The 20,132-nt window shown below is 42.9% G+C and overlaps 1 protein-coding gene across 3 annotated transcripts in view; it reads right to left on the bottom strand.

The window, feature by feature from the left end:
- Nucleotides 1–19,652, bottom strand: part of PAG1 (phosphoprotein membrane anchor with glycosphingolipid microdomains 1) — a 143,160-nt gene extending 123,508 nt beyond the window's left edge. For all 3 annotated transcript variants that reach the window (XR_013447820.1, XM_078072284.1, XM_078072282.1), the window contains exon 1: nucleotides 19,199–19,652. The gene's annotated coding sequence lies outside the window, so the exon portion shown is untranslated. The remainder of the gene's footprint in view (nucleotides 1–19,198) is intronic.
- Between the last annotated feature and the right edge of the window lie 480 nt (nucleotides 19,653–20,132).

The following is a 20,132-nucleotide window of genomic DNA, read 5'->3' as shown; positions in this document are numbered from 1 at the left end:
AAGATTGCCACTGAAGTGCCTCTTTCACTTACATACAAATGCAGGCACAGATGGGGGGACATTCTGCCTTCATGACGGGATGCCTCGTCTTGCATGCCATATCCCCAGAGGTGGCTCTGAGCCCACCTGACACCCTTACTGATGGGAATGAGACCGACCACCAACACCAAGCACCAAAAGGTGCCCCGGGGAAAACCTGTACACAAGAAATGAGCCTCTCTGGACAGGGTGCCCCACACAGTAGCAAATGAAGCTGATGGCTGCTGATAAAAATAACCTCAGGAAGGAGTGTTCATCTAATGTTCATCATCAAAGCAGCGATCTGTGCTGTGAGAATCATGGCCGGGTCTATAAACCAAAAGGCCTGCCTCTTCCCTGCCAATTCTACACGACCTAGTGTTCGAGCTTCAGGGGAGAGAGCCCCCTTCATCACTTCCAGGAAGCTCATTCCAACTGGCTCAGCCAGAGCCAGCCAGTTCACAACTGGAGTCTAGTGGAGAGGATGCCACCCTATGGCTGGCAGCTCGCAATGGGCCTCCCCTCGGCCTGCTGCAGGGGGAACAGGATAGGGTAGGACATGGTGTGGGGTGGCGGGGGAGGAGGGAACCTTGCTCTGGGAAAATTTCTTCTTGTCCTTTTTTTTCATGCTCTTCCTCTCTACCTTTCCCCCCTGGGAGGGGGGGCTTTTATGAGTTGAACTGTGTTTCCCCAAAATTCACACACTGAGGTTCTAACCCCCAGTACCTTAGAATGTGAGACAAGACCTTTAAGGAGGTAATTAAGTTAAAATGAAGTCATTAGGGTGGGCCCTAATCCAATATGACAGGTGTCCTTCTACGAAGAGGAGATTAGGACCCGCAGAGACACACCAGGGGCACGCACGCACAGAGGGACGATGATGTGAAGAGGCAGCAAAAGGATGGCCATCTGCAGACCAAGGAGAGAGGGAGGAGAGGAGTCTTGGGAGAAACAGAACCTGCTGACACGCTGGTCTTGGACCCCCAGTCTCCGGAACTGTGCGAAAATAAATGTCTGTTGTTAAGGCCACCGTGTCTGTTATTTGTTATGGGAGCCCTAGCAAACTAATACAGGATGCTGCTTAAAAGTCAGGCCAACATACACTTCACTATGAAATTAAATCTTCCAAATAAATACATTCAATACCCTCTTAACAGAAGAAAATAAAGCTGGAAACTTCCTCACACTTTCATACGGGGGCAGGCAGGTAATTCATTTAAGTAAATGTGCTTTCAAGTTAGCTTTTAAACAAGAGTTCTAATCATCAGCAGACTTTTCACTCAGCAACCCTCCTCCACCTCTTCAACATCGTTTTTACAACTCTCAGTTCAAGAGCCACTTAAGAAATAAATGATTCATGGCAACTGAAAGGAGATGATAATTTTCTGTGAGGCATAATGGTTGGGTTTGTAGGTCTATGGCTAATAAAAAAAAATGCTACCCCTTAACCCTCTTAACTTCTTTTATGGAGAAAAGGCAAAGACCCCCAGGAAGACCTATAAAGATCAAATCTCTCTTTTGCAATATATGTTTCTTCTGAGGGCTTAAATTCTATCTTTGAGAAACAAAATTAAGGGGTGCCAAGTTCAAGGCCTGTGTTGGGCTCCACACTGGGAATGGGGAGAGAGGAAGGAAGGAAGGAAGGAAGGAAGGAAGGAAGGAAGGAAGGGAGGGAGGAAGGAAGGAAGGAAGGAAGGAAGGAAAAGAAGGCAGGCAAGCAAATTAAACCTTTCATTTAGAAAAGAAAAGCTCGTTAAAAATGAACATTTCTGGTTTTATCTGAAGATGGGATATATTGAGTCTTGGATTTGAGAGAAGTATCCTGTTCATTCATAAGACACATTAACCTCCAAAGGTCTTCTGGATCTTGCAAGGCCAAAATTCTCATTTTCACACAGGCAGGGCTATCTATAAAAAGGGGCAGATTGCTTTGCCAGTCATAACACGAACCAGTGGTGTCACCTTGGGCCTGATGCTTAATCACACTGACCCTGTTTCCTGATCTGTAATCTACAGAAAACACACTTCTCTTACAGAGTTGTTGAGAGAATTAAATTGGATACTCAACTCACAGCACAGTCTGTAAACACAATATTTCAAAAAAATCGGTCCACAGACTCCACACATCAGACACCCGGAAGCTTAATGAAATCTTGGGTTCTATTCCATATCGCGAGACTGGGATGGGGTGTGGAGATTGGCATTTTTAAAAAAGACTTTATTGATTCATGGGAGAGAGAGAGAGAACGGGCATGAATGTACAAGAGGGGGGAGGGGCAATGGGAGAAGCCAACTCCCCGCTGAGCAGGGAGCCCAACACAGGGCTCTATCCCAGGACCTTGAGACCATGACCTGAGCCGAAGGCAGACACTTAACTGACTGAGCCACCCAGGCACCCCTGGAAATTGGCATTTTTAACAAGCATTTTAACAAGTGAATTAAGGCTCGTGTCCTCAACAGGCTGAGAGGCTCAATCTGGGTCTGGACAGGTGACAGAGGAGGAACCCAGGATCAGCCTCTTAGCATCCAGCTGGCATGCTGCCTATTCTCTTCTCAGCAGGTACCCTGGTTCCAAGATCTGGGCTCCAGGCTGGGGCCCCACCGTCCCTGTCTCTGATTCCAGTTCACCTTCTGTCCTGCTCCAAAGTGATCTTCCTAAAATACAAACCTGGCCAGGCTGCTCCCTGCTGCAGCGTACTCAGCTTCAACTCTCTGCCCAACCCGTCTCTTCCGACTGCCTGGGTCTGTTCTGCCCAAGCTGGTCTCTGAATTCCCACCAGCCCTGGTTGCTTCGTTCAGAAGGCAGCTTAAATTTCACCCCCTCAAGGGGGCTCTCCCCAGTTGCCCAGTCATTCCTAATAACATAAATACATCTTACTTCTCTGCCCAGAACCTAATACCTGCTGATATTCCCTCTTCATGTGGTTATTTCCTCCCACCAGAACATCAGAAGGGGTAGTTTGTTGGCTGCTCTATCCACTGTCTATCATGGTGCCCAGCACAGAGTAGGAACTCAAGCAATGTATGCTGAATAGATGAACACGTTAATGAATTATTGGCCTACACTGATGCCAGCCTTAGCAAGGTTCTCACACCGGATGCGTGAGGCTGACAGAAAAGTTCCATTTCTTACCACGCAGTAGGATGACCGTGGGGCAGAATTTTCTTTGTGCAGTATCTGTGGCTCAGGGGAAAGTCTTAAATATAATTTCTGTAAACTGACCCCATTATATTAAAGAAAACTGGCATTTAAATCATTCCTATATCTTCCTAGTTGTTTGTGAAGTGAGACATTTCTTCTTTTTTCCCACACAACTGGATTTTCTACAAATTTCACATGGGATGTCCTTAAAAGAGTGAGTTGTGTATACTTTTTATGAACACAAAAACCACCTCACTTAGATTTTCCTACCTACTGAAAAAAATAAAGGTACTGTCTTTAGAACAAAATATCCCTCAACAACAAAACAGTCAGGTTCGGACAGTATTATAAATCTATTCATGTTATAACCGTTCTCAGCCCCTTTAGAAACTGTGGAATAATGGAGCCCATCCAAAGGCTCTTGTGTGCTGCTCTCTGGAAAATGGACAGGCATTATGACCACAGAAAGTCTAGAGAAGAGGCTTTATAAGGAAGGCTATCAGAATGCATTTCTGTCCAATGTCTGAATTCCTTATTGTGTAAGGAAGGATTTCAGAGACCCACAGGTATATTAAGAATAAAAGAAAACTATGAATAGATGGCAGTTCAATTTTCGTAGTGGCCTCCCCTCTCCCACTAATTCAGAAAAATATTCTCTACAATCGTTTCCCAGCAAAGTCCCTGCCACCCATCTTTCTCACAAGGGAAAAGCAAAGTGAAAAATCTCCACCTTGGAACCTTAACTGGTTCTCCTGTGTGTGTCTTTATGGCAGTGAGTTTCAAACTAACAACAAATGAGGGAGGAGGGCACACGGCTTTGGTTTACAGAGAGTGACAGAAAGGAAAAATGGAAATAGTGGGTTGCAAGGCAGGAGGCCATAGTTATGGAAGGAAAATAAGGCCCCTTGTGGCCAGCCTCATGAGGAGATAAGTACACACTTCACCTCCAATGGTTTCTGACCTGCTGGGGGCACATGGCCGCCAGGGATTTACAGATGGGAATGCAGTCCAAGGGGAAGAAGCTGCCACACTCAGCCGGTGTAGGTGGCACTTAGAGAAACCCATCCCCGAATGAAACTAAAAGTAAACAAAGGGGCAAGGGAGTGTTGCTCTTCTTTAATCTCTTCTCATCTTTTTTCCAACTTCCCTCCTCTTCCCTCCACAGTGGCTTGTGACCTACAGCACCTGACAGCAGCTATCATGCCCTCTAAACGGGTGGTTCTCCGTGATGGCTGCATTACGGGGGGGGAGGTGCCTTTCAAAAACCACCCAGGTCTGGGGTGCCTGGGGGGCTCCGTCGGTTGAGCGTCTGACTCTTGATCTCAGCTCAGGTCTTGATCTCAGGGTCGTGAGTTCAAGCCCCGTGTTGGGCTCCACCCTGGGTGTGGACCCCACTTTAAAGAAAAAAAAAAAGAAAAAAACCAAGGTGGAAGCCCCCTAGGTCATGTTAATCAGAATTACTGGGGGTAGGCCCTGGACATCACTAAGTATTACACCTCCCCAGGTGAACCACTGCTCTAAAGGCAGCTAGACCGAAAGAGGGAGAAAGATAAAGGTGAGAAAGATCAGAGGATCTGCCCCCAAAGAGGGGGAAAGCATCACCAGAACACAAAGGGGGCTGTATTTAATGAGGAAGGGAATGCAGCAGTGACAATGTGAGGCCCCTGTGGGCTGTCAGCTCTTTAACAACAGGAAATGTGGTAATAAGAAGAAATGCTTGCAAACTCAGGAAGACGCTTGGCAAGAAAAGACAGGTGCAAAACCAAGGCAGGACAAGTTTAGCTCTTTAAAGTTGGGAGATGGGAAAGAAAATGATAGTTGCGAGGAGGCCGCAGCTGGAGTAGGAGGTGGGTATAAACCAAGACACCCAAGAACGAAGTCAGCAGATGGGAAAGGTGAGGGACGTACTTCCACTACCAAGGGGCAATGAGTCAACGTCTTTTCATGCTGATTTCAGGTTCACCTTCAGATGAAATGTTGCCTTGACACTGGAGCAATGAAGAACTCTGTAACCCCTACTACATACTCCTGAATGCCTACAGAAACATTCAAAATTACCTTCTTCACGCAGCTGACTGTTAGCTCACATTGATGATGTCCTTGAGTTCTCAAAACGCAAAATTCTTGGATGTCCCTAGACACGTGCAGTATTTCCCCAAGGCTGGTGTAACACCACACTCTGTTCTTTTCTCTAATTTACAGAAATTGGGTCCCCCTTGCTGGTAAATGGGTCCCACAACCTGTAGTATGTTCTGCCTAAGTAACACTGAGTACGCACACTCACATGCAGCAAGAGCAAATTTTGCACATTGATCGAAATATTCATTCACATTCATAGTCACTTAGGAGCGCCGTGGAAAATTAGTTAAACCCCAGTGCCATATAGTTACAATTTTCTGAGTACCACCACTGGAACCTGGAAATTAATAAAGATATGAAATTTATGTGAAATAAATACATGTGAAGATAAATACACGTGAAAAGAAACTAACAAGGCTCACTATGGAACTTGCTCATTAGGCGAATTATATAAGATTATGCAGAATTTTTTAAAAACTGGAACAAGTTTGAAGTATCTCACTTTGTACTAGCGTCTTACTTCCGAGTTGAGAACCCACTAGATACCACACATTGTTTTCTTCATGTCTTTATCTTTCATCTCACTGCCCAAAGATTTTGGGATGGGTGTGATGGTTACTTAGCATGAGTCTGGGGCTACCTGGAGTGATAGCTGCCGCTGTTCCCTTTGGATTTTTCTCCATGGACATCTTTTTGACCTAACAAAACGATCTTCATCTTCTGGGCTCCTGGGCCCCCAGAGATTCTGGAGTAAATGAACATGGCTACAATCCAGGCCTATAACAGGGAGGTGAAGCCACAAACCACAAGAGAATGTCGATCTGGCCACCATAACACATCCATACCTGGCCTTCTTCCACCAAAACTGAACAGCTAACTTGGCATTGTATCAAGTCTGATGGGAAGCTAATGATGTGAAAGCAAGACAAGTATACTCAGGGCTAAATGGTATGAAATGTGTATGTGGCAGAGAGGATAGGAGGGTGGGAGTGGGAAAGAAGAAGGAACAATTACTTGAGATGTAATATCCTGGGATCCACTGAGGCAAGTTCATAAGCCTTTCCCCACAGTTTTGAAATGCAAAATTTTCTGAAAACAGGGTTTCTTTGTTACTTTGCTACCAAATGAATTGACTCCAAAAACTGACCTGAACTGGCATCAAGTTATTTGGTCATCCTCTGTCCTCCTAAATGTGAATATTCATCCACTTTGCTACAGAAATTACTGTTTCTTGGGATCACACGGGACTATTACATAACATACTGTATATAAACTCTATTACCTTTCTAAAAGCTGAATTCTGAAAGACATGTGGCCCCAAAGGGATTGCTGACCCCCTACACAACTCTCCAGACAGGTGAATTCTCTGGATTTAATCCTTTTGTAGTTTCCCCACATCATGCAGTATTCATCTGACCTCAGTCAGCTTATCAATGATTTCAATGACATTATTTTAGTAGACAGATTCACAGGGAACAAAACTGAGCAAAGCTGAGAAACAGGCACACTACGGACTCTTTGATGTAGCACATACACCACATTAAATATACATGCTTATCTTCTCCTTTGCCACCTTTTTCACCCGATTAACCTGAGGATTCTGATAACGAAGTATACTCAAACCTGCACTGTACCAAGGTGTGGCAATGGTAATAAAAATATAAACAAGATAACCTTCAAAAAGAAGACATCAAACTATATTTTACTTGTAAAAATTAATATCCCAACTGAAATGTCCAGAGATTTCCTAAAAGGCAAATCTATACAGACAGAAAGTGAGAAGAGAGAAAGAGATCAGCAGTGGTTGCCTGGGGTTGGCCATGGGAATACAGTGACCACAAACGGGCACAAGGGATCTTTTTGGGGTGATGGAAAAGCCCTAAAACTGGAATGTGATGGCAGTTCCATAATTCTGTACATTTACTAAAGACCAGTGAATTGTACACTTAAAACAGGAGACTTTTATGGCATGTAAATTATAACTCAATGAAGATGTTAAAAACTAATATCCTAAATTTCTAAATTAACACTTTTTATGTCAATACCTCCTCTTCTTTCCTGATATTTCAAATAATATCAGTTGAAATGGAGAGAGAGAAAGGCAATAAAGGGGACCTATTCATCATTATCAAGGGAAAAAGAGAAATATTACCCATAAATGACTAATTTTACATCTAGCCAGAGAACATAAATTTCTTCTGGATAGTCCCTGATATTTAGCAAATAAAATCAAAATTATTTTTTAACATGTCATATATTTCTCTAATTATAGCATACATCACACATTGAATAATAGTATTTTATTTGCCAGTCAACTTCAAAGAGAGTATAAACTCCTGAGGGCTGGGACGATGTCACTGCTTGCCCTGTATTTTCAGGACCTTTTAAGTGCTCAATAAATGATTATATTGATTGCAACGATTTCTCTCCAAGGACCATCTATCACATTTCCATTTGCTTGAACAATAGAAAGCAAATTAAACAGACATTCCCTACTTTCTAGATCAGGGTTTTTCTCAACTTCAGCACTATTGACATTTTGGGTCAGAGAATTTTTCCCTGAAGAGGGCTGTTTTGTGCCTTGCAGAATATAGGATGGCATCCCTGGTCTCTGCCCCTCTCCCCAGTAATGACAACCAAAACTGTCTCCAGACATGGTCAAACGTCTCCTGCAGGACAAGAGTAAGACAGATCAACCCAAACTAATGCGTTCACATTTCAACAATGCCTTTGTGTTACTACTTTCTGCAGTTAGTGAGATCAAGAAAGAAAAAGTCTATCACCAGGAGATGATGATTTTCTGACTACGGGCCTTGGCATATTATAGGGAGAAGAAAAGGAGAACATTCTTTTTATTTTTCCTGTGACTGTGCAGATGTGAAAGGCTTATTCTAATGCAAGGCTGACAGTTTTCAGGATATGTGGAGCTGTGAAAATACGTAAGAGAAGGGTCCAAATGCCAAGTGTCCCATGGCTATAAAACAGTATAAAAGAAGCATGTTCATTGCCAGCACTGGGCTGTTTATTATGAACTGCATCTAGGAGAACAATTTTGAAAATGCTATTGAATATTTATTAAAAGAAAAGATCTACAATAATTTGGGTCCTGACATGCCACTATTAGCAAATCACTCAGCCAGTGGGAAAGGTTAAGAGCCATGGTGGCAGAAACCATTAAATTAAGTGTAAGGTTTAACACTTTGGTGTTTTATTTCATTCTTCTCAACAACCATAGTGTTTAGTAATCTTGTTCCAAATATCCCAGCACAAAGCCTGAAAAGCTGTTATCCATACTGTATGCTTTTTTCCCCTAAGATTTGATTTATTTGAGAGAGAGAAAGATTGAAAGAGAGGAGGAGCACGGAGAGGGGCAGAGGGAGAAGCAGAGAGCCTCACGTGGGGCTGGATCCCAGGACCCTGTGATCACGACCTGAGCCCAAAGCAGCAGCTTAACCAAGTGAGCAACCCAGGCGCCCCCATACTGTATGCTTTTAATGAGACTCCAAAGTTTTTAGTTTTAATTCCATTTTGGAGATACTGAGCATTTCATATTGATGGTAAAGCTTAAGACACACATTTTGGGCAAAGTGACTATTACATAATGCAGCAAAGGAAAAATATTCTTAACATCATCCGAATATGTTTAAATATTTATGGAGATTCATAATACTTTACTTGAAAGCATCTTTATTTTTTATTTAGAAAAATAAAGGCATACACTTCCGACCTCAACACCAACAATTTGGGCACTACATGTGACACTATTCTCGTTTTCAACCACTTCGGCATTTATCAATGTTATATATAAGAAAAAGCTACAGTCGACAGTTACGTGTCAATTCCTAACATGTGAAAAGGAAGCATATCTTTTAAATTCTGTTTGTAAAAATGTTTATATTTTTCCCTCTGTGCCTATCAGTAAACATAAGCAGGTTTAGGACTTTGAATATTAAACATATAATTCCTAAATCCACTAAGAGAAAGAATATACACGATATGCAAAAACACTCTATTCAATCAAGTGCTAACTACACGTCATTATGGTATTAAAATTAGATTATTAATTTAGACATGTTCTATCATGTCAAGTATACACTGGCATAAAAATGTCTGAACAAAATTCAGTAGCAAGTAAAAGGAGGTAAAGAAAATTCAATTATTCTTTTTAGCAAATGAAAACTCCTAGTACATAACATTAAAATGCATACTCATGGGAAGATGAGTAGGAAATGCAGCTTAATTATTTATCTTGGTAGTGGATAATAAATACAGTAGTGTCAAATCACCTCAACAGAATACTAACTCTGTGCCCTGGATTATCATATTTGCATTTGGATGAAATTGGGACACGTGAGGCATGAAATGGCCAGATTAATTTTCATCTTACTTCATTTGTTTCCTCACATATTATAAATATAAAATGCAATAAAATCATATATAAAATACCATATTACTTTATATTATTATCTAAATTTTTATATCTTCTCTACACTGCACTGAGGCCACTGTAATATGCCAAGTGTAATGGTAATTACCAGAATTAAGACAGGTGACTAACATTTTCATAAGACTTTTTAAAATGTGTAAATGTACAGTTATTTTTTAAAAAATCAGCACCAGTAACAAAAGATCACCCCACCAAATGTAGCAAAAGCATAAGCCCCTTTAGAGTCTACTTTTCCTACTGAAAGCTAAAATGTAAAATTGGCACTGTGAAGCTTGAAATTGAGATTTAAGGATAAGCACTGGTACAAGCCTTTTGCAACTTGCTAGAAATTGCTTTCATCGGGAAACTGCCATTTAGCAAGGTTCATAGATATTTTTTTATGAAATAAAAAAAAATAGCACCATAAACTTTTCAAACTGTCATGAAATTCCATGTTCTCATGATTCTAACATTCCTGCATATCAACAGCTAATATCCGATTTAAAGTAGCAAAATTCGGTAAATCATAATTTTAAAATATCAGGAGCCAAAAGAGAAGTTGTAAAACTAAAACAAACCCTTCAGATTTATCCTGCATCATTTTACACTCCTCAAGTATAAAATGCTCAAGACAAATGTTTTACTACTCTGGCATTAAACGGGTAACGTAACAGCGGCTTTGGTGAGATAAAGCAAGTGACATCATTTAATGGATTTGGAATATACAAGAATAATAAAAGAAAAACCAATAGCTTAAACTTAATTTGGTTAATTTTTATTTCACAGGTACACACACACACACACTTTATTTCACAGGTACACACACACACACACACACACAAACACACCCCGAACGCTCCTCAAGTACAACAGCCATTGTAACAACTGACCCAAACTTGTTGCAACAACACATTTGCATTGCATCACAAGTACCAGGTTTAACTACAATAATTTTGCAGTTTAAAATATTCAATCTTTTTATTTTATAACTCAGATGCTTTTAAGCTTTTAAGATAATGAAAGAAAAAGACGCTCATTTTGTGAAGAAAGATTTCCCCCGAGTCTAACTTAATTACATACATTTGCATAAATAACCCCTGGCCCATCAAATACAGACTGTAGCCAATGCAGTTTCTACTGTGGGTACTTTGAGCAACTCTGAAATGTTCCACCCGCTAATCTTTCTTTAGTAGCTCTTCACGAAGACACAGGCAACATGATGAGTGGCAGGAACCTGGAATGTGAAGTCAGAACGCCTCAGTTTGGGTCCTAGGAGCTGTGCCGTTTATCAGCTGTTTTATCTCCACCCAGTTATCTGAACCCTGTATCTCAGTTCTTTCTATAATTGAAGTAATTCTGCCTTCAGGTCAAAATTAAAGCCAAAATGGGTGACGACTAACATGTATGATATAAACTAAAATACATGGTCACTATTTCCCTCATCCCCAAATACTCTAGTTTGTCTATAATGTAACGAGGACTGTTTTTATGACAAGTGAAAATTATAGGAAACTATGCTCAACATATCTCAAATAAACCAATGAGCCAAAAGATTCATTCATAACTATAAAAGAATTGGTTCAAAGGTCCAAACCCTCTTAGATGCTATGACCACGATAAAAGCTTAGTTTCTGTAAAGTGCCAAATAATATGCCCTTTACCCCTTTTCCTCCCAGCGTGTTCATTCATGGATACAATAAGACATGTCTGTTAGAAGAACCAAGCACTTTATCCACCGAGAAAGTGACTCTCTCATCTTTCCCACTTTCCCAAGTGCCCATGACCTGCAGCCAATGAAGGAGATAAATGAATGGAGAAGAAAAATAAGAAATGGCAATTCTTGCCCTATGCAGCTTCAGATCCAGGATCATGTTTTTTCATGATTTTCTTTCTTTTTCCTTTACCCTTACCCACTGCATCCACTTTCCAGATGGTAGGCCTTCATGTTTATTGACAGAACAGAAAGCTGTACGAGAAACAGCCACCATCATCCGTACAGATACAAGCAAGTTAACAGTCAGACCTGTCCCTCTGCTCGCTGCTTTCTTCTATTTCATTGTTTTTGTTACCCAGCTCCCATCCCATCAAGCACCTCATTTTGCTTTGCCTCTGGCTTCTGCCGCTTTGTGTCCAAGCACTTGTCAAAAACTTCCCTCACTTAATCTCACTAGCCCATCTCCTTTTCTTCCGCCTGCCACCTTGGCCCTCTTTTTTTTTTTTTTTTTTTTTCCACTCCACGTGTTCTCCCAGGCAGATCGCCACCTCAACAACAATGTGAAACACACAGAAGGCTTGCAAGCTTTTATTTTCAGCTCGGCCTCTGTCTTGGAATTCCAGAACCATACGGTCAACCAAATCTCAAGTTGACCTGGGTGAGCCTCTGGTACCTCACGTTACATAAATTCACCAATAAATTCATCAGCTTCCCCTGCAGACTGCACCATCCTCTGTATTCACGATCATGACCAATGGCACCTCTCTCCAGGCAATCACCCAAGCCAGAGACCTGGGAGTCGTCCTCAAAGTCACCATCCCCTCCCTGCCTCTCCCCTCCTCCTCCTTTCCCCACTCTTACCAGTCTAAGTTCAGACCTTAAACCTGCACTAGGATTCATTCAACAGTTTTTGCTTGTTTGTTTTTTTACAGGGCTTCTGTGTCTGCTCCCCGACCCGACACCCCCTATTCTCCACAAAACACCCAGAGTAATCATTCTAAAACAATCACCTAAAGCGTCCAAATTCATCTGGACCAAGCATGGTCCCCAAGACCCTTCCTACACTGGCCCCATCTCCGGCCTCATCCATGGCCCTCGACGTGCACCAGCCACAGGGAATGACCAGCTGTTTTACAGACACGCCACCTGCCTGCTGGGTACTTGCATGGCACTGTTCTCTCTGGTCCCTCTGCTCAGCATGCTTTCTGTCAGCCCACTCCCATCCTCAGCTGCCTGGCCCCCTCTGACTTGCCTGCCAGACTCAGATCCAGCCCTACACTTCCAAGGGGAAAGCATTCCCTTGGAGTCAGGTACCCCTGCCAGAGCCCAGCATCTTTTATGCACTGCTTACAACTGCATCTTTTCCCCTGCATTCTGCTGAGATTCTGGAGGGCAGTGTGAGGATGCTTCTTCTGTTTGAGGTTTCAACATTCAATAACATGCCTGGTATCCTATCAATATATATCTGGTAAATGCATAAATGAGTAAATATCTTTCCAATTCAATCTGACTCAAACAAGGCCAAGCTGCTAGTGATTGATTATGTGTGAATTTGAGGTTCACAGCTCTCCTTAGAAGATGTCAGGGAAAAAATAATAAGGCCACAGTGGTTGCAACTCCCCAGTGCTGAATGCAGAGGTTGCAGTATTCTTGTGTACAATTGTGTTACAGCTTGGCTTTTTTTAATTTAAAAAAAACCATGTGCTCTTTGGATTTATTGCCTCTAACTTATAACATGAGCTGCCTCCACACTAAAGTTTGCCAGTAGCTTCGGCATGTTCAACCATAATGGGAATGACAGAGGAATGGGTATGGTCGGGGGTGAAGGGCCGGAGTGAGCAGAAGCAATATCAACAGTAACGACCAAGTCACAGATGCAGTGAGAACAGATGCCCTTCAAAGACTTACCTGATTACCCTTCTTCACTTAGAGAATAAATCCACAGAAAGGCTTACGTATGCAACACCGGGAGCTTTATGAAGACTAGAATGACAGATGACAACAATGTTGACTTAGTCACATCTTTTGGTACTTTTACAGAATCAACTGAAGCTGATCTTGCAAATTGCAAACTTGCAAATGAATAAGGGATACGGTATGTAGATATTGGGCTCTATGAAATCGTAGAGAAAGATATAAAGCTGCTGCTGATCAATTGCAAAACTTTTTTTTTTTACTTGCCTACTCCATAAGGGTTTCCAGCGCTCTGCATTTTAAGTAAAGGCCCTCTAGTCAGGCCAAATTTCCCTGTCCTTTGCAATAGTGTCTATATTTAGAAAATTGAATTTTTCATAAGTTTTGAGTGACTCACAGGTTTGAAAATTGTACAGTCCTATAAAATCAAGGACGGGGAGTAGATGAAACATCAACACAATATGCCAAAATGTTTTTTTTTTTTTTTGAAGATTTTATTTATTTATTTGACAGAGACACAGCAAGAGAGGGAACACAAACAGGGGGAGTGGGAGAGGGAGAAGCAGGCTCTCCGCTGAGCAGGGAGCCCGATGCGGGGCTGGATCCCAGGACCCTGGGATCATGACCTGAGCCGAAGGCAAACGCTTAACGACTGAGCCACCCAGGCGCCCCCCAAAATGTTTTAACAACAAGAAAAATAATAAGTCAAAACCCAAGGAATATGAAGAACTTATTGAACAAATGCTGACTCCAATGTGAAATCAAGAAAAAATGGAGGAAGTGAGGCTCAGAGGAAGGGTTTTAAAAATATTACAAATTAGTCATAAATTCTTTGTATTGTGCATTTGGACTGGAATTAGACTATAATACAGGCATAGAAGATTTGACGTAATTCTGAGACAACACTCTTGACCCTTACTTGTTAAGACATATATATTCACTGAATTTAAAAACCACAGTCTCATTGTGAATAGCATATGACACTGTTGCAATAATCTTCATTACTGATATTTTTTTATAAACATGTTTTTTAATCACCAGAGAAAATCTCAGGTTTCTATACTTCCCCATTCTTTAATGAGAGTGACGCAAGTATGTTACCCAAACACAAATGAAGTTAACATACCTCTCCACTGGGTCCCATTATCGGTGGAAGGCTTTACGCTTCCTACTGCACAATGCTAACATGTGGTTTTCTTTTCTAAGCTTGTTGTACGAACTAAGCCAAGTTCTTCCTCCACAAAGACATGGAGATGACACTATGTAGTCAATGCCAGATGCTGCCTATGGGCAAGAAGGTGAGCAATGGCCTTCCCACCATCTCTTTAGCTCTCTCCCAGGGTCATTGTGGGAATCAAGCGAGACAGTACAGGACTATTTTGAGAAGCACAATATAGGACACCTATGAAGCACAGCTGAATGATCATTAAAGCTCCAAGATTAGATGCAGAATGCACTGTATGGAACCCAGGCCTTGTCAGACAGCCGTGGGCTCCATTCTTGGCTCCAAAACTCACTAATGTGACCCTGGACAGGTGCCCTGACCTTTCTAGGCCTCAGTTTCCACTTTTGAAAAACAGGATAATAAAGTAACTACCATATAAGGTTGCCGTGAGGATTAAAGTAAATACTGTATGTAAACTTCTTAGCACGGCAGCTGGTACATGGTAAGTGCTCTGTGTTAACTATTCACTCCAGTTCTTATCCAGAAGGCGCGATGGATAAGGACCAGAAATGTGGCAGATAAATCATTCTCAGAGCTGTGTCCCCCCATCTCTGCCCCTGGTCCTCAAAATCAGCAATGCCCCAGCCTTGAGGGACTGTCTCTGCCATGATGAATACGAACTGCTTGCTTGTATAACCAGAAACTTGTATAATTCCCCAACATATCTCTCATGGATGTACAGAGCAAGAGCTCTAGAAAGAGAATCAGCTCCCAACTCCCCAAGCCAGAAGTGAAGATAATTCAAAACAGTAGCTATGACTAGGGAGAGTAAATGATCTTCATTCACTTTATCCATATTAAAATTACCTTGTGTTTCCTGTACATATATTTTCTGACAGCAGGAAAAAGCTGATGTCAGAGAAGTTATTTGGAGATCTAGAAGTGGCCACAGATAAGCCAATAAATAGTTCACACAGACGAGGAATAAAACAGAGCTATGTAAATTGTAAAGAATTAGTTAAAACTAAATTGTGGACCCAGCTTATGTCAAAGTGATCAAGGAAGGCTTCAATTATAGAATAACCCAGAACAGAGGAGCATTTGAAATGTAAATATTGATTGAAGAGAAGGGATATCTGTACTCTGACAAGGAGGGTTAAAATTGAAGTAGAAGATATTTCACAGATGGGAAGGGGCTGTTGATGGCAAGGGCTCTTTTTGGCACACTGTCTCTGTGGGACTGTGTCCTCAGGCATACTGAGGCACTCTCCTGAAAGCTCATTCCCAGAAAGTTTTGATTTTTTTAAACTGACATATACAATTATATCAGTTTCAGGTGTACAACTTAATGATTTATGTACATATTGCAAAATGATTTCAATAAGTCTAGTTAGCATCTGTCACCACACAGTTACAACTTGTGATGAGAACTTTTGAGATCTACTCTCTTAGCAACTATCAAATATGCAATATGGTATTATTAACTATAGTCACCATGCTGTACAGAGAGTCTTGATCTTAAAAAAAGAAAGCCAACTTAGAACATCTGTCCCAAAGTACTGTCAGTGGTAGCATAATACATTAGCTAAGAGGTTACACTGGTCTACGAGGAGTCTACTATATATACGTGCCTTATATAGCAATTAGATTGTAACATCTAGAAAACAGAATAAATATTTACCAGAACCAGAACACTACATAGTATCTGGAGGATAACCTAGGAAAGTCTCTCTCTCTCTCTCTCTCTCTCTCTCTCTCTCACACACACACACACACACACACACACACACACACAAGTGGCCTCTCAATCATTCCCAACCTCTGAAGTCAGGTGAGAAGTTCAACAGGCTATGGACCAGACTTTTAACAAAGTACTGCTCACAAAGGACCCCAGAAACTGCTTCCTGTCGTGACACTGGCATTAAGGCCTAGAAGAAGCACGCTTATTTAATGTAAAACATAAATGATTCCCATTTCTAAATATACAGCAAAATGCACGGGAAAATACAAGGCCTCTCTCTTTCTCTCTCTGCCCCCACGGTTGTTCTCCAGCTGGGACTGAATTCATGCTCAGGTATGATGCTCTTTGTGGATGGATGACCGCTGCCCGTGCTGGTTTTCTAGGCTGCGTGGATCACTGCAGCCACATCTGCAGACAGAAACGAACCAGAGAGCACCGTCCTCCAGTGTGAACTGTCACATACCAGCTTTTTTCCCAATGATTCTCTGAATATATGAATGGGGAAGTAAAAAGCAATGGAATCCACTTGAAAGTGAAGGAGAAAACATACTTCACCTGCTGGCACACCTACCCTATGCTAGGCTAAGCAAGTTATTTAATAATAATTATGGTAATAATAATAACTCCCAGTCTTGGAGAACTATGTTGTAAGTGCTGTTAAGCACTTTGCATACTTTAATGCTTACCTTGAATTTCCTCATCTGTATACTGAAGATAATAGTGCACCTATTTTATTTTATTATTATGAGGATTAAAGGAGAATAGGTGGAAAAAGCACTTTGCAAGTTGAGGCAGCAAGGTCAAAGGGAACAGGATTTGAAAGAAACAGACATGGGCTAAAATCCCAACTCTGATTTGATCTCGCTGAGCTTCAGTTTCCTCATCTCCCAAGTGGAGAAGAAACTACCCACCTCAGTGAGGAATTGAGGGAGACAGTAAATTAAACACCAGCTGGTCTGCATCACTAGAAAGTGTTTAATAAATGTTTATATCCTCTCTCCTGTTATTCATGTGACCTGCTTCCATTAACCTTCATCAGCAGCCATTCAATGTCCCTGGTATCCAAAGATGGGTTTCCTTTCATAGTAATGATAATTTTATCAGCTTAATATGCCAGACACTGGTTCAACGGCTTTACATCTATGAACTCATTTAATCCTCATCATAATCCCATGAAATAGGTACTACTGTCATCCCCAGTTTACAGATGAGGATACTGAGGCACAGAGTTTAGGTAACTCACCCAGATTCAAACAGATGGTACGAGAGCCAGGAGCTCAGCTGCCTAGTCTACCCTCCTAACCATAATACAACAGTGCTGATGGGGTAAGTCTTTTGAGATTCCATGCTTGGATGTTTTCTCTTCTAGACATAAGCAATGGATGCTCTCACAAACCACAGTGTGTGCCTAACTTTTCAACTTCTGAAATAACATTTTTGTACTTTCCTAGAATTCTTTAAAAACCTAGGATATGTTTTTAAATGTGGTGCCTGTAACTAGCTTATCTTGCTCTATGTGTTGGAATACCACAAATAAAAGCACTTCTCTTTCTAAAGATTGCCTAGATAAATCTTACATTAAAACACACCCCTGAGTTTTGGTTTAAACATTTATTGTAAGTCCAAATTTAAATATATGTGTGTATGTGTGTGTGTGTATATATATATCAAGTCTTAATGCTGCTTTGTTAAACTAATGACTTTGATATCAAATAATCCGAAAATTCTCGTTTCTAATGTTCAGTCTTAACAGCAGTACCATATTTATTTCAAAGTATTCCTTTTACAAATTTAATCGACTCAAGTATTAAGCATCAATGATGATAATCTATTGCTCTACTTAAAAGGAATCTCTAGGGGACAGATGAAAAAGAAAGGTTATAGAATTCTATCCTTCAAAGTAGGACAGGACAGCTACCTATAAATCATGCTCTTTATTTATTAAGATAATTAAGCCCATCGGTACACTTAACTTTCAGACTCAACAAATGTCTGGGATGAACAATTTCCACTTTTTCTAAAACAAAGGGAATGTGTTCAAAAAGGGTCCTCTGCAGGCTCTCTGCACAATGCCTGCTATTTTAAAACATGATTTATGTGTCTAATTCCTGGAGCTGCCTTGAAAAATATACTGGGTTTCTCCTCGCACGCTACCTATTAGGAGAAGACACTCCAATTTGAAGAGTGCACTCTGTTTCAGACTACAGAATGCTATATCATGTCAGCATTTTCATTAAATACTGTTCAAGCTGGACCTTAAACAAATGGCACGGAGAGCCACAGCTGCAGCCACTGCAGACAGTTATCCCGCCGGGAGGCTTATATAAGAGGCGCAGGCAGGACCGGCAGCGTGAAACCCAAGTGTCATCATCTGAATCCTATTTCTTTGAGACTTGCCCACATTCTTGAAATGTATGAAGTCATATACAATGAACGGATTTCTCATTTTATTTGCCTTATGGCACAAAACGCTGTATTGACTTACAAGTTGTTTTCTCCCTAAAGGACTGGGCTCCAATTAGGGAAACGTTGGCAACTTCTGCCTAGGGGAAGAGTAAAGTGGGATGCGCGGGAAGCCCGAAGGGCTGGGAAGGAATGACTTAGCTCCCATCCCCAAAGACCTATCGCATCCAGGAATATTACGGGAGTCACTCCCCGGAGGACCTAGGATAGAGGTAACAGGACCCTGCACGCACCCTCCACTGCCAAACACACAGTCAAGGAGCTCGGAACGTGCAATCAGCAGCAGGCGAAATGCCCTCAGAGCACCTGTCCTCTCGCAGCATTTCCAACTGGCACGATCCTCAGAGGCTGCTGCCAGCCCGCCCTGGAATGCCTCTCCCCGCGTGCCGGGTCCGCTTCTTCGCACCCTGAATTCCCCGAGATGGAGCCCAGCTCCTAACAAGAGCGGCCACCCCCAGCTTCCCACATAAGGATAATAAAAACGCACGTCTCCTCCCCATGGCTCCCTCCAACTTCCGAAACTACAGTCAACTTACCGGGACGCAGGAGGCAGGGAGCCTTCCGAGGGGACCTCGCTCCGCCGCGCTCAACCCCGCTGGCCCCGCACTGCCCGGGCGGCAGCGGGTGCAGGGCTAGGCGCTGTCGCTCTGCACCAGCCGCCTCGCTCCGCCGTGCCGGGAGACGGGCACTCGCCAGGGCGCACCGGCCGGCGGCGGCGGCTGCAGCGGCGACTGAGGCTGCACGCGGCCGCGCGGACCGAGAGCTGCAGATGGCACCGACCCCGGAGTGCGGCGCTCCTAGTCCCTGGTGCGTGTCTCCGGCTCCGAGGGAATGGCGACTCAACGAGGAACGCGGCAAGGGAAAAGCCGAGGCGCTGTTAGCCGCAGAGCCTCCAGCCCGCTCCCAGGCGGTGGGTCACATCGCAGGCGCGCCGGCGGGAGAGCTAGCGGGCGGGCACCGCAGTCCGCACTCGCTGCCGCGCCGCGGAGAATGACAAGCGCCGAGGCGGAGCAGCTGTGCGGGGCGCGGGGCGCGAGTGCGCATGATCCCGGCCCGCTGCGGCACGTCACGGGGGAGGGAGGAGCGGGAAGGGAGCGAGCTGGGCGGGGCCGGGGTGGGGGCCCCGGCGGCGGACTTGGGCGCTGCGCCCCGCTCCCTCGCGGGAAGGTACAGGAAGTCTCCCGCCTCGGGTTTTGTGAACATGAAGCTGCGTGGTTGAACTTGTCTCCAGAGTCCATTGTCCCTTAAAAACCACTCTTTAAGCGGTCCTTAGGGCTCTGGGCAAGCCTAGGAAAGCCAGTTTAACTCAGGTTATAGCTTAAATCGTAAAGGACTGCGGTTTAGGGGACAATGGTCCTCTACCTGGCTGTACATTAAAATAACTTGGGAAGCTTGTAAGAGCCCTTTGCCCTGACCGCACCCCAGGAACCCAGACTCAGCGAGGCGCGGGTATCAGTAGGTTGTAAAGCT

This window comes from Halichoerus grypus, chromosome 5 (assembly GCF_964656455.1).
Source record: "Halichoerus grypus chromosome 5, mHalGry1.hap1.1, whole genome shotgun sequence".
Taxonomy (NCBI): domain Eukaryota; kingdom Metazoa; phylum Chordata; class Mammalia; order Carnivora; family Phocidae; genus Halichoerus; species Halichoerus grypus.
Note: the sequence above shows the minus strand (reverse complement) of the source record. Positions and strands in the feature narration are given on the sequence as shown.